We start from the raw sequence: 15,013 nt of genomic DNA on the forward strand, positions 1-15,013 counted from the left end.
GTGAGACTGAGCCCCACGTTGGGCCCCGTGCTCAGCACAGAGTCTGCTTAAGATTTTCTCCTTCTGCACCCCCCCCCCACTTGTGCTCATGTGTTTACACTCTCTCTTTCAAATAAATAAAAATGGAGATGTTATTTAGGTTGTTTATAATCTAGTAAAATTACTACAGCTTTTATAGGGCTGGAAATTTCAGTTTTGTCAAAGTCTTATCTAACTCCTAAGAGATGTGTAAACCAAAGCACTCATTGTAAACCAATAACTTTGAAATAACGGTTTTTGCAATTTCTCTGGCTTTTCTTATTTTAGGCTGAGAAGTATATGTGGGGAAACAAATTATCAGAAGTATTTTTGGGAGCACAGGTCTAAGCAAGGAAAATGAATTGAATTTTAATGGTTAATGGTATTGAGCTATGGCTACATCTGCTGTAAAGATCAGCTGTTCAAGTCCTAAAGTCAGGATACCTCTCCCCTGAGCTCCCAAATTCTTGTTATTTGCATTTTTGGGACATTACGAGATTTGTGGTCTGGGAAACATCATTTCTTTTTTCTTTTTTAAGATTTTTTTTTTTTAAAGATTTATTTATTTATTTGACAGAGATCACAAGTAGGCAGAGAGGCAGGCAGAGAGAGAGGGGGAAGCAGGCTCCCCGTTGAGCAGAGAGCCCCATGTGGGGCTCGATCCCAGGACCCCAGGACCATGACTTGAGCAAGAGGCAGAGGCTTTAACCCATTGAGCCACCCAGGTGCCCCTGGGAAACATCATTTCTTACTCATTTTAGCTCTTGAATTCTGGACCTTCCTCATTATTCCCCCACCCCCCACTTAAGCTTTTGAAATTTTCTAGGACTTAAATAACTTCTATACCTTCATTAGTGGCAGAAACATTTTTTCCTGTCTCCTCTTTGCAAACTGCACCAGTGGATTATGCTCCCGGTGTTCAGTATTCCTTTGTTCCCTGTCCCTTTAAAGCAGATGCATTTGCATTTTAAAAGTTTAAGCTGCTGCTTGAATTCTTGAGATCTCTTGTTTTTGGTCTAATGCTGTTTGCTGGATCATATCCCTCCTCTGCCTATATCCATAAGTTGCATTTAATTGCTTCTAACAGAAAACTTAACCTACAGGACTTCAAACAAAGGAAATGGGATTATATCTTGTATATATAATAAGAAGTCCTGAGGCAGTTAGCTTCAGAGTTTTTTTAATTTTTCTGCTCTGCTATCTCTAGCTTGTCTTGTAGGCTGCTTACGTCATGGTCAGAAGTTGGTTGCTGTAGTTCTAACAGTGGAAGGGGGACTGTTTCCTCCTTGGCTTCTCCTTTATTGGCTGGCCACCTTTCTCAGAAGCCCCTAGACTTCTCATTGGCTAGAATTTTGGCACATGCCCCTTCCTAACTTCTTAAATGACTAGATTGACTTAAATTTCAAGGTCTGTCTTTCTTGGGCTGCAGATTGTATAACCTTCCCTGGGAATGTGTGAAGGGGAACGTAAATCCCCAAATAAAAGTCATCTAAAACCTTCAGTTGTAGAGATAAATCCTTGTGACCTTCTCTAGAAACAAGAATATCCACCCAGTAGTGGATTATTATCTGTTATCATCAGCCTGGACTTAACCTTTTGAGTTCTCATTTTTCTGTGCTTTACCTTAGGGTTTTTAATATGTTTCTTTAGAATATTTTCTTTTATTCTCCCCCTTTAAAAAAATATTTATTTATTTATTTACTTGAGAGAGCGAGCACAGAAGGGGAGGGAGAAGCAGATCCCTGCTGAGCAGGGAGCTCGATGTGGGGCTCAATCCCAGGACCTTGGGATCATGACCTGAGCCAAAGGCAGACACTTAACTGACTGAGCCACCCAGGTGCCCCTTGAGCATATTTTCTTGAAGTAAATGCCATTTATGCTTCTCTGTCAATAATAAACATTACCATAAAACTCATTCTGCTTATCTTTTTGCTCTTTTCCTCTCAGATTCTCTAGTTTTCCGTATGGTTGTGCCTGTCAACAAGGAGGGCTTCCTCAGTTCTGCAGCATTCAGTTTTGATAATTTGTTGCCTTTGGGGTGTTTCTGGGGAATGAATCAGGTTTTACAAGCTTGGCGCCTTGGCACCATGGGCTGCCTCAGGTCATAAATTTGTGTCCAAAGATATGAAGAGCTCATCCGGGCTGCTAACTGTTCTGCCTGTTTTGTGTATTTAACTGGTGGCTTTTCCACAATATAGACTCAAGTAAATCAAATTATTTTCTAGTATTTTTAAAGCAGGTAGTGGAAACTTTTTACAAATAAATTTTTACAGAGGTTAAAGTAGTTAAAACATGGAGCTCATTAGACGGGGGTGGCTCTAGTGCCTTTGGCAAGCAAACCAAAACCTAAACCACAGACCATATACTGAAAGCTAAGAAAACCAAATGCAAGAAGAGGAAATTTGGATACATGGAGAGGCGCACTGCAGTGTGTGCCCAGAGGGAAGACCCTGTAAGGACGCAGGAAGAAGATGGCCATTCGCATAGCAAAGAAACAGGCCTCAGAAGAAACCAAACCTGTAGATACTTTGAGAACTGTGAGAAAATGAATTTCTGTCATTCAAGCAACGTAATCTGTTCATTCACAAACACCAAATCTGTCAGGTTCTTTTTTTTGTTTTTTTCTGATAGATGCCACAGTAATTTGAGTGTCCCTTATTTGTGTATATGTGTGAGTTTTAATTTGTTAGGTGTTAAAGTCCAGCTAATATTAGGAAAAGTAATTTCTGCTGAGTGTAATTTGACCATAAATACTGATGCTGGAATATTCTGGCGCTTGAGTGTTAGTGTGTGAACATCTAGAGAAACTCTTGCGCATAACGCATGCATATATCACCGGTAAGGATGTATACCTCATACCTGTTTGTGTTAGTGTAAAATGGCTATCTTTGTAGTACTGGATGTATGTGCAAGGCCCTTATTCTGACACCTTCATATGGAAAGTAAACAGCAAATATGACAATGCAGATTGATAAAATGAATAAAAAAATACTTTTCAAAGATTTTTACTGTACCAAAGTAAACCATTAATACACCTTCATACATCAAAATCTACTTTGAAAAGTTACCATTTCAGAAGAGAGAAAAATGAAAATGACAATGGTTATCTTCAGGTTTTAGTTTAATAGAGAATTTATAATAAAATGAGGAATTTTCTGGGTGTTTATGTGTGTGTGTGTATATATATATGTGTGTGTGTGTCTATATATATAGACACACACACTGGTGAATATATGAAAAACCTAAAAATGTAGAAATACTAGTATTAGAGTAAGTAGTTGTGTCACTGCTGCATTTTCATTGTAAAATTTTTTATATTTTAAATAGACAAAGGAAAAAAATACAAGTGAAGATTACTCAGTATCGTGGATTTATCCTAATTCATTTGATCATTTTTTTTTTTTTTAAAGATTTTATTTATTTGACAGACAGAGATCACAAGCAGGCAGAGCAGCAGGCAGAAAGAGAGGAGGAAGCAGGCTCCCCGTGGAGCAGAGAGCCCAATGTGGGGCTCGATCCCAGGACTCTGGGATCATGACCTGAGCCGAAGGCAGAGGCTTAACCCACTGAGCCACCCAGGCGCCCCATATTTGATCATTCTCTTATTGGTAGATACTAAATTTCTAGTTCCTATTAAAGCCCTCAGAGCTTTGGAGAAAAGCTTACTTTTATGAACTCACATCAAAATTACACTATCCTTTTCATTTTCTACATGATAAACTAATTTCAAGTTTGCTTTCCCATCTTGCTAGCGGGGAAGGGTGTGCTGATATGTCCCTGGTAGACCTATTTTCGCTTGGGTTTGGTTACGGTTCATGGATGTTCCTGATTGGTGGACGTGGTGATTACAGAGAGGAGGTCATGTTTGTCAGAAAAATATTTGGTTCAGAAGGATTCTGCAGGCCTGTCTGGTGGCTAATGCCTATGGTGCTTCCAGAGGCCGGATGCAGCTTAGTCAGTGAAGGGAGTACGGAAAATAACCACTGCCCACAAAGAAGTTAAGACTTCCATTTGGGTTTCCAGTAGTTTTCTCCTTCCTCTTGCATTAATCCTGTCCCAAACAGGATGACTTCATTGTTTACTGTTCTTTAAGTTGCACTGATTGTCCATCAAAAGAAGAGAGGCCTGGACCAGGTTCTGAGAATGACTTCTTCCTTCTGAAACTCAGGCCCTGGTGAGCTTTGTAGCGTATGGAACACAGCCTGAAAATCTTCACTGAAGCACAGTTGGGGTCCTGGAGGGTTCTCTTTCTGTGGATTGGGACTCAGAAAAGGTAACCTTTTCCTCAACATCTGTGGGTAACAGGAGCTGACATAAGGCTTGAGGTTTCTACACATTGCTGGTGCAGTTGGCTGAGGGAGTGGGCTAGTTCTTCAGCTGACTGTGTGCTGTAGCCATGTGTATCTCAGTATGTACCTTCTTGAGGATCCCATTTTGCTATCAGAGCCTGGCAGACCTCATCCCACCTTTGCAGAACGTGAGTTATGTCCACCTGTGGCAGATCCTGCGACTGGTGTTGATGCTCAGGCCGAGGCTCAGAATAGTCCTTCAATTGCCATACTCCTGTGCCAGTCTGTTCTATGTGATTCCGGCATTTTTCTTGGTTTGGGAACCAGAAAAGGGTCTGAGTGTCTGAGAGGTCCCCTCCTGAAGTTGAGCGTATTGGTAGGTAGTTCCTAAGGGTCAGAGTAGAGAGAGAATCCCTGCGTAGCCTGTGTAGGCTGCACCATCATGACACTTGGTCCTTGGCTCACACAAGGGACAGGAGCAGGTAGAAATGTTTGGTTCCTGCTGAAAGAATTGGAGAAAGCAAATTGATGAGACCTGCCCAGGGGAGTGGACAAATGAATTTGGTACTGTTGAGCTGTCAGATCTGGTCTTCCATTTGGGCCATCTGCCAAGGAATTCATGGACTCAACTTCTGCTCTGCCCTGGGTATAGGGATCTTTGGTTCTGAAACCACATCTACATGAAGAAAAGAGAGAAGATACAGGACAAGTGATTGCGGCTCTGTTTTTCATACTGTGTAAATTGGAAAGGGGCTATTAATATAGGCCCCAATATCAGAAATATAAGTATTCCATATGTGTGAAATTCATTACTCTGGTTCATGTGTTCAGTATGTATGTGTGTGTGTATATATGTGTGTGTGTGTATGTACAAATGTGTGTGTATACACATAAAAACATAAATTGAGGTCATAACACTCAGCAATCAACGATCGAGGAATTGAAACTGGCTGAAAAGGGATATGATCTGGATCCTTTCCTCCCTTTAATTTCAACAGTGGATCAGAAACAAATTTTCTTGACAGGTTGACATTTTTCTCTTTGCTAACATGTGCATAAAAGTCCCTAAGTTACATACACATGTATAAATCTGATCAAGGATTGTTTCTGTGCTGATAAACTGGTGATTGCTGCTTTGTCATGAGCATTTAACACATACTAAACCACCGTCTCCCTAACTTTAGAAGGTACCCAATGAGAGTGATTTTGTTCTCCCAACTGGAAGACATGGGACTAAGTATATAGAGTTCTGGGGGTGTCACAAATTGGGGGAGGGGAGGTGGGCAGGGTATCTAGTTGGTAGAGGCCAGGAGTGCTGAAAATACCTACTAGGCACAGGACAGCCTCACAATAAAGGAATTATCGGACCAAAATGGCAGTTCCAACTGTAGAAAACTTGACACAGGGTGTTCTCAAAATAGATACTAACTTTCACATTTCCTCACTATTTGCGGCTGGTGATTCTAAATGGGTATACCACTGACAAGAGTTCTTCATTTTGCAGGGGTGGGACTTGTAGTGCTCGATGTTTACCATCCCATACCTTTACATAGCCTTGATGATTGTGATAATCTAAGATAGGTCAATTTTTTCAGCAACCCACGGGGGGGTAATATCACATATTTCATGTCACAGACACAGAACTTACTTGAATTCTTGGTTCCTGAATGCCTGTTTTTTTGGCCAGTTTTTTCCTGGTTGTAATATCAAGCATTCGGTTCCTCTCAAAGGCTTGAAGTAGGATTGTGATTGAGATCTTGGGACAGATGTCCAGTCTTGTCTGGTTGCTGTTGGTAAGTATTCTAAAGGAGAACATGGGAGCAGAAGATATCTTTTAGAACAGTTTTCATGTTTAAACTGGAAACTTGAGCCTGGTAAGGTCATGCTGATTACACTTATTCTCCTTGAATCCCCGATGGTGACAGAGAGGATGCTTGGAATCGAAGGACCAAAAGGCCCAGAACCTTGCCTGCTGAGAACCTGTCTGTCCTAGCAGCTATGGGACTGTGCTTATCTTTCTGACACTAGGGTGGCCAGAACAAGCTATAAGTGCCTCTCAAGATAACGATTTATTTATTTTTTTGAGAACATGGGCACGACATGCCGAGTTGTTTCCATTTTCACTGGGACCCGCTGAAGAAATGCATTTGAGCCAGTGGTTTTTTTTTTCACCTTGAGTCCAAGACTGATAATGGTGTTGTCCTTGGGTTTTGTCTTTTCCTGAGGAGCATCCCAATTCCAATTGTCTCTGTTTCTATCTGTGGTTTTTAAACCAGACCTAAGTGGGAGAAGAAGATGTGAAAGTCATGTAATTCAATCTGTGTTGGTCCAAATATCAGTATAATTAAAGTTGATTTTATCAACTACCATTGTGATAATATCCATAAGAAAAAGTGATGTATTATCCTAGGAGTTACATTACTATTAGCTTACAATTCAGGAGAGCATTTCTTTTATCACATCATGGTATCTCAAGAAAAATTCCGACTTAAAAGACACTGTCAGTTCTATTGCAGGAGGTCAATATTTCTTTTTCTCCCTTTCCAAACTCTCCTAACAGGTCTTCAATCTGTGAATGTCTTCTTGGCTTACCATCTGTTTATAAGAAACACCATTTTATAATGTGTAATACATATAGAATTGATTGTGGAAAAGAGTTTCCTTTTTTTTAAGTATGTATGAGTGTGGGGCACCTGGGTGGCTCAGTGGGTTAAAGCCTCTGCCTTCGGCTCAGGTCATGATCCCGGGGTCCTGGGATTGAGCCTCACATCAGGTTGTCTGCTCAGCTGCTTCCCCCCTGCCTGCCTCTCTGCCTACTTGCGATCTCTGTCAAATAAATAATAAAATAAAAAAAATCTTAAAGTATGTGTGAGCAGGGTGGGGAGAGGTAGAGGGAGAGAGAGAACCTTTTTTTTTTTTTTAGATTTATTTATTTATTTTGGAGTGTGTGAGCCAGGGGGAGGGGCACTAGAAGAGGGTGAGAAGCAGTCTCCCTGATGAGTGGGGAGGCCTACCCAGGGCTCAGTCTCACAACCCTGAGATCATGACCTGAGCTGAAATCAAGAGTTGGACACCACCGACTGAACCACCCAAGTGCCCCAAGAATATCTTTAAATGGAGAGTAAATTAGCAAAGTTGAGCTGTACTAACACTCCTCAATATTCCCTCTTACCTATAATCAGCAACAGATAAAAGAGACTCCTGGGAACTTGTACACCTTGCTGTGCAACTTGTCACATATAAAACCTATGGAACTCCTTGTTTCCTCATTTCTGGAGTAGGGTTTGCAATGTACTTTCTAATTACTTGTTTTATTTTGATAATTTGTGATAAGATTTAGTGTTAATGACCACCAATATTTAATAAACCACTCCTTTATCCAGGCATTGTGCTAAAAGGTTATCTGTGCTCTAAATTAAAATGTTTCCAGTTAAGTCTTAAGCACATCACCAGATAGTCCCATGGGATCCACTTTTATTACTGGGATTTGAGTAAACTGTCTCTTTACACCTAGAACAAATGCGTGAAAAGTAAAATATTTCTCCCCAGCATCCTTCAGACAAAGGACCTTAGAGCCAATGGCTAATTGGAGGCTCTCTATATATAGACACAAAAATCTGAACTGATTATTTTCCTGTAAGAGCACATTTTTACTGATCTTCATTGTTTTAAATGCTGTCTCACCAGGTATAATTATATTGTCTACAATTATCGCCTTGCTAACTGAAGAAATCCAACTTAGTTTCATTTTCATATCAGTAGCTCTATTCAAATAATACAATATGGGATTTTATTTCGTATACTCCTTTTTTTTTTTTTTTTAAAGATTTTTTTTATTTGACAGATAGAGATCACAGGTAGGCAGAGAGGCAGGCAAAGAGAGAGGGGGGCGGCGGGAAGCAGAGCAGAGAGCCCGATTAGAAATCTCTATTTCAGAGCCTGAAATAGAAACCTATGCTTACCTATGCCGCTGAGCAGAGAGCCCGATTCAGGGCTTGATCCCAAGACCCTGGGATCATGACCCGAGCTGAAGGCAGAGGCTTTAACCCACTGAACCACCCAGGCGCCCCTATGTCGTATACTTCTGTGTATGAATCACACTTCGGGTATTAAAAAAAAAAAAAAACTAGCCTGAAAATTGGGAACGTACGTGAGTTCTTGCCCCATGGTTTCTTTATAACTACATATTAATCCTCATCCTGCAGTATTTATCAATTAAAAATTTTGTTTTTAAGTAATCTCTATACCCAATGTGAGACTCGAATTCACAGCTCCATGATCAAGCATTGCTTCTCTACCAACTGAGCCAGCAAGGTGCCCCGGTACATTTCAATACTTAATGATACCTTATCATTAACATAGTGTTATAATTTCCTAAATTATGTAAATCTTAAAAACTTACCTCCTATTGGGAGAGCCTGAACCAATCTGTGTATTCTCCTGCCATCAGTGAAGATACCCAGCCAAAATTTCCACAATTGGTAAAAGATATAAACGCGGTTCTTGCTTTTAATATACAACAAAAAGCCCCTGAGCAACATACTGGACATAAGAATGGCTTGGAAGTCCCGAGCCCAGCCTTTCTCTTTACCTTTAATCTGACAGATAGTGAAGTAGAAACCTATGCTTACCTGAATTTTGGAATCCGAAATAACAATTTCTTTGGCCCATTGTTTCCTGGTAGCTCTGTCAGGGTAAGGGTTTGTTTAAACCATTCTTGGAGGATATCCTTTTGACTCTGGTTGTAAACAATCCTGCCTTGCCAGGTTTCTTTTTGTAGTATGCCCGATGAAGAGAAAATGGGAAGAGGGGTATGGAGGATATGTTCATGGATTAAAAACTCTGTGTAAACAAGTCTTCACTTTTTTTTTCCAGGTTGAAAGCCTATAGGTTCAACAATGATTCTCTATTTTTACTTTAGGGGTACAGCTAAAGTCATGCTGAATTGGAGACATGTATGTTAAGTATGTACGTATAATAGAAAAATGACAATCTGTGATATGAGTTACTGAAAATACGAAAAATTACTCAGAGAAAATAGGCAGCAATAGGAGCTGGGAAACTTAATGGAAATAAACAAGTAAAACCTTAAGAAATTGAGATAAATTACACAGTAGCTGGTACTTTGTGGTAAAATACATTTTAATATGAAACATTAGGTTTTCCATGTGTATTTTCTCCATTTACAGCGTCAACTTCAGAACTTTTGACAACCGACTTGTGGGACTTATGGCTCTTATTTTAAATTTGAAATTCCAGTCTCCAACTTGAAAGCACTTTTCACTCCCCTGACACAGCTTACGGATGCAAACAGCTCCTGCTCCAACAATATGCTTCTCTAATTATGATTGTGTTTTTAACTTTTATAAACTCTTGAAAATAAAGCATGTGGCATTATCCAAGAGCAAATTGCAGATGAAAACTTACCGCTTTTAGTGCTGTTCAAATCCATCTTGGGAAGAGCTGCCTGGATCTCACAGAGGTGAGTGGGCAACTGAGCAGGACTCAAAAACACACCTTATCAACACCCAGGGTGACCCACCCATTTTTTAAATGCCCTTCTATTTAATCCCTTCATTAAATGTTTAGCACTTTAGAAAGAAACTTGAAGTAATCAGATTAAGAAGTACAGATTCCACCAGGCAATTTTACATCTCTTCTGACATCTTTCCAAATATGACTTAGAATCTGTGCTCTCTAGTTTACATACACATACACACATTTCTAAGTGTTTTGTTTTCCACAATGTTTTAGTACTCTATTTTGGCTTGATGATGATATGATATTGTACGGATATACATATGTCACTTGATATTTTTCCTGAGTTCTTACTGAAGCACTTTTAAAAAATTCTGTTCAGTTAGCCACTGTATAGTAAGTATATCATTAGTTTTTGATATGTGTTCAATGATTCATTAGTGAAACACTTTTTTAAATTTTTTTTTTTTAAGATTTTATTTATTTATTTGACAGAGAGAGATCACAAGCAGGCAGAGAGGCAGGCAGAGAGAGAGGAGGAAGCAGGCTCCCTGCTGAGCAGAGAGCCCGATGCGGGGCTCGATCCCAGGACCCTGAGATCATGACCTGAGCCGAAGGCAGCGGCTTAACCCACTGAGCCACCCAGGCGCCCCTTTTTTAAAAAGGTATTATTTATTTATTTGAGAGAGCGTGAGCGGAGGGGGAGTGGGAGGCAGACAGAGACTCAGGCTCCGGCTCCCCGCTGAGCAAGGAACCGCACACTAGGCTCCATCCCAGGGGCCCGGGATCATGACCTGAGTGGAAGGCAGATGCTTAACTGACTGAGCCACCCAGGCACCCCAAGACACTTTTCTTTCCATCATTGATAGGAAGGTGTACATGCCATCTTCACTAGTCTGTACTCCGTAGTTATTTAAAAAAAAAATAAGAATCTAGGTTTCAAGGTATTTTGTTGATTGAATTATACAATCAGTTGGGTTTAAATAAAGGAGATTATCCTTGATAATCCAGGTGGGGCTGATAGAATCATGGAAAAGTCTTTTTTTTTTTAATATTTATTTATTTGACAGAGATCACAAGTAAGCAGAGAGGCAGGCAGAGAGAGAGAGAGAGAGAGAGGGGAAGGAAAGCAGGCTCCCCACCGAGCAGAGAGCCTGATGTGGGACCTGATCCCAGGACCCTGAGATCATGACCTGAGCCGAAGGCAGAGGCTTAACCCACTGAGCCACCCAGGCATCCAGAATCATGGAAAAGTCTTAAGAGCAAAGCTGGGCATTCCTGGTGGGAAAGTAAGGTGCAGCTGTGGAAAGTAGCTTCATTCACATAAGAGTTTCAGCCTTCCGCAGGGTCTGCCCCAGAAATCTCATTCTTGCCTATCCAGGTGTTACAATTGTATAAGCCCATAATAACAAAAGTCTATATATGTTTATATACATGAACACACATGTGTATGTATAATTTCACTAGTTTCCTATGAGTTCCGAATGCTACTGATCCTGTTTCTCTGGCTGAGACTAAATGATACAGGTGTTAGCACTAGAGGTAGTTCTATAAGAACAGACTTATAGATAAATATTTGTATATATTATATATAATTTAAATATATATAAATATAAATAAGTACTTGGGTCACCTGGCCAGAATCAAAGCCATGTGAGGTGGTTGCTGAGGTCAAAGGAAATACTGTTAATATTAAACTTTTAATACCAGCTACTACCTTGTGACCATTTGCAGAATTGAGGATATACTAGTTTTGAGAGTTTTGCTATGAATCTGTATATGTGGTAAAATATTTTGTTTTCTTCCCACAGTTATCCCCAATAATCCATTAATAATAGTTAACTTTATTATTATTTCAAGTAGGCTCCATGCTCAACTTGGGGGTCTGAAATCATGACCCTGAGATCAAGAGTCACATGCTCCACCCGCTGAGCCAGTAGGCATCCCAGTAATAGTTCACTTTAAAGATTTTTCATTTTATTTTTTTATTGTAGAGAGAAATAGCACGAGCAGGTGGAGGGGCAGAGGGAGAAGGAGAATGCCAAGCAGACTCCACACTGAGCACAGATCCCCACATGGGGCTTGAGCCCAGGATCCTGAGATCATGACCTGAGCAGAAATCAAGAGTCAGATGCTTAACGACTGAGCCACCCAAGCACCCCAATAGTTCACTTTAAATCACTGTATTTAAGGTGTATCAAAAGAGAATGATGCACATCACTCAAGGAGGTTGTGTCTTCTTCTTGGGAAAGGCTTCTTAGTGTGTTTCTACTATAGGCAGGATAGTTGTACTATATTAGGCAGAAATATCACTTTTTTTTATTTGGAAGTCATATATGGTTTCAGGAGAGGTGTATGGCTTACACAGCTCAACAACATGTAGACAGAAATGACTAGTTTTATGTGTCAGTATGGCTAATCTATAGAACTTATTCTCTCATCTAGTTGTTTCTGTGAAGGTATTTTGTAGAAGTGAGTAAAGTCCACAATCATTTAACTTAAAGGGAGATTATCCTATATAATCTGGCTGGGCCTAAGTCAATCAACTGAAAGACCAATGGAGACTTCCCTGTGAAGGCATTGTTCCTGTTAATTGATGTTCAGCTCATGCTCAAGAGTTCAGCCCATACAAGGAATTTTGGAATTGCCTAGTGAGTCTCTAAAGTCCCATAGGCTAATTCCTTGCAATTAATCATTATATATACTGATTCTGTTTCTCTAGTTGGATGGCTGAACTCTGCCTTATTTGGAAATGATGACATTTAACAGGGAAAAAGTGTATATTTGGATTTGTCACAGAGACAAACCATGGGTGGTGGAAAACTTTGTTGAATCCTAGAAAAATGCCTACTCGTGTTACACCACTATAAATTTTTTTGGTAAAGCTATGTTAGCTGCGAAAACCTGGAAGGCAGAAAATAGGTGAAAGCCACTTGTGCCTTGAATTATGGATAACATAATTTTCTGTCATTATTTATTTATTAAAATAAAGATTCTATTTATTTGACAGAGAGACAGTAAGAGAGGGAGGGATACAAGCAGGGGGAGTGGGAGAAGGAGAAACAGACTCCCCGCCGAGCAGGGAGCCCGAGGTTGGGCTCCATCCCAGGATCCTGGGATCATGACCTGAGCCAAAGGCAGACACTTAGCCATCTGAACCACCCAGGCGCCCCATTTGGCCACTGTTGCCTGGGACCATCTAGAAAGAAATGAGCTCAGAAAGGAATGTGTTAATAAAGGCATAATCTATTACTATTGAAAAAAAAAGAAAGGAATGTGTTGTTCAACAGGAAGAAGGGTAGAAGAATTCATGAACTTCAGGGTAAGGGGTACAGGTAGATTTTATACTCATTTAAATGAAGACATAAAAAGTTGGAGACCTACTTTTTAAGAAAAATTTTATGCATAGTTAAGAAATGCAAAAATCAGGGGCGCCTGGGTGGCTCAGTGGGTTAAGCCGCTGCCTTCAGCTCAGGTCATGATCTCAGGGTCCTGGGATCGAGTCCCGCATCGGGCTCTCTGCTCAGCCAAGAGCCTGCTTCTCTCTCTCTCTCTCTGTCTGCCTCTCTGCCTACTTGTGATCTCTGTCAAATAAATAAATAAAATATTAAAAAAAAAAAAAAAAGAAATGCAAAAATCAAAGCTGGGTTGTGATTTAAAACCTTTGGTCTATGGCAAGGATTGCATTGAAACTTCTACCAGTAAGTCATTTCTCTATTATTTAAGCATTCCTATAAACTGCAACGGGGGGAAAAATGAAGTGTGCTTTTGCCACAGACAACTGATAAGCTCGAGATATTTTAGTTAAGATGAGAGAGAAATTAGGCGTAATGAGTTAGGGGGTGAGCTAACTGCACCCAGAAGTAAATGGAATCAGGGTAATTGGTTCGTACTTCTGTTTTCCTTTTTCTTTTTTCTTTTCTTTTCTTTTCTTTCTTTCTTTTTTTTTTTTTATTAATACTGCAGTCTCTAGGGTCCCTACTAATGAGGCCAAGCAAGATAAGGGACGATCAAGGATCTGGTCTGGGTACTTTAGCCAGGAAGCAGAAATTGATCTAAAAAGGGGGGAAGCATGCTCCCTTAAAGGTCTACGCCTAAACATCTCCCCAGCCGAATCTTGCTACTGCTCTGTTCCAACGGATGCCATCTCCCCCCTCTTCTCCACAGATGAGAGGATGCTCACTACATGGGTCCAGTCCCTATTTCAGCTGCCTCATAGCCTGGGCTTTTGCTCTTTGAGATCTTGATGAAGGAACTATAGTGGGATCTTCTCGTTGCTTTTTTTTATTTGAGTTGTTTCTAGTTTTAAGCTATTACATATAAAGCCACTGTGAATATTTCTGTGTAAATGGAGGTTTCATATTGTGTCTGGTGGAGAAGGGTAAGATTATTTGGTGTACTTTAGAGATGGAAGCTAATAACTTTGACCAAACATATGAACCATGGTGTATTTAATAGGGTCCACTTATTTCATGCCCAGCCTCATGTCACTAGCCCCGTTAGACCTTGTCTTCCAGGGGGACTGGACTTCACGAATTATTGATTTCAGGCTTTGCCCTGTGATTTCTTTCAGCCAGTGAGATAGGAATGGGTTTAAGGAAGCAGTCTGTACCATCTTTGAGCAGAATCCTCCATTTTTGGGGCCATTGCTCTTTTCTCACTGCCATGACTCTTCTCTGTCCTACATAATGATGATCCCATTAAGCTGAATCCCAGAAGGATGAGAAATAGACTTTTGTTGAGGTAAGTCACTCGTGTTTGGAGGTCACTTATTGCCATGACAGAATTGAGGCTAAGGTGGATGTACAAATTTGGTTTTTGTATCTTAATCTCTGAGATCAGAGTTAAGGCTTTAAACAATTATCTGAATATTCCAAGAAACCAGTTTTTATAATTTTTATAGCCCCTTCTCTTTTAACTGCAGTAAATTTCCATGAAATTTAGAAGGGCATGAAATTCATTCTCTAAACAGAAAGTTCCAAGAGACTTACCCTATCTCAGGTGTGAAACCTAAGGGGGCACTAGAAGGATGGGATCCATTTGGTTGAAGATCATGGGAAGTTATTTGCTCAGCTGGTCATGTGACCTGCAGAAAATGAGGGAATCTCCCTGGACCTGACACTCAGAATGTTGCGTACATGTGCAAGAAAGGAGGGAATCCATATGTGTCCTTCATCCTGGAAAAGATGTTTACTTGTTCTTTAAGAAGAAAGGACACAAAGAATTAA

At 40.3% G+C, this 15,013-nt stretch overlaps 1 pseudogene; it reads right to left on the reverse strand.

Annotated features, from left to right (window-relative positions):
- Window positions 1-4,423: 4,423 nt before the first annotated feature.
- On the reverse strand, window positions 4,424-9,759 carry LOC111153070 (annotated as a pseudogene).
- Between the last annotated feature and the right edge of the window lie 5,254 nt (window positions 9,760-15,013).

Source organism: Enhydra lutris, unplaced genomic scaffold, assembly GCF_002288905.1.
Source record: "Enhydra lutris kenyoni isolate GAN:26980312 unplaced genomic scaffold, ASM228890v2 scaffoldscaffold30, whole genome shotgun sequence".
In the NCBI taxonomy this organism is placed as follows: domain Eukaryota; kingdom Metazoa; phylum Chordata; class Mammalia; order Carnivora; family Mustelidae; genus Enhydra; species Enhydra lutris.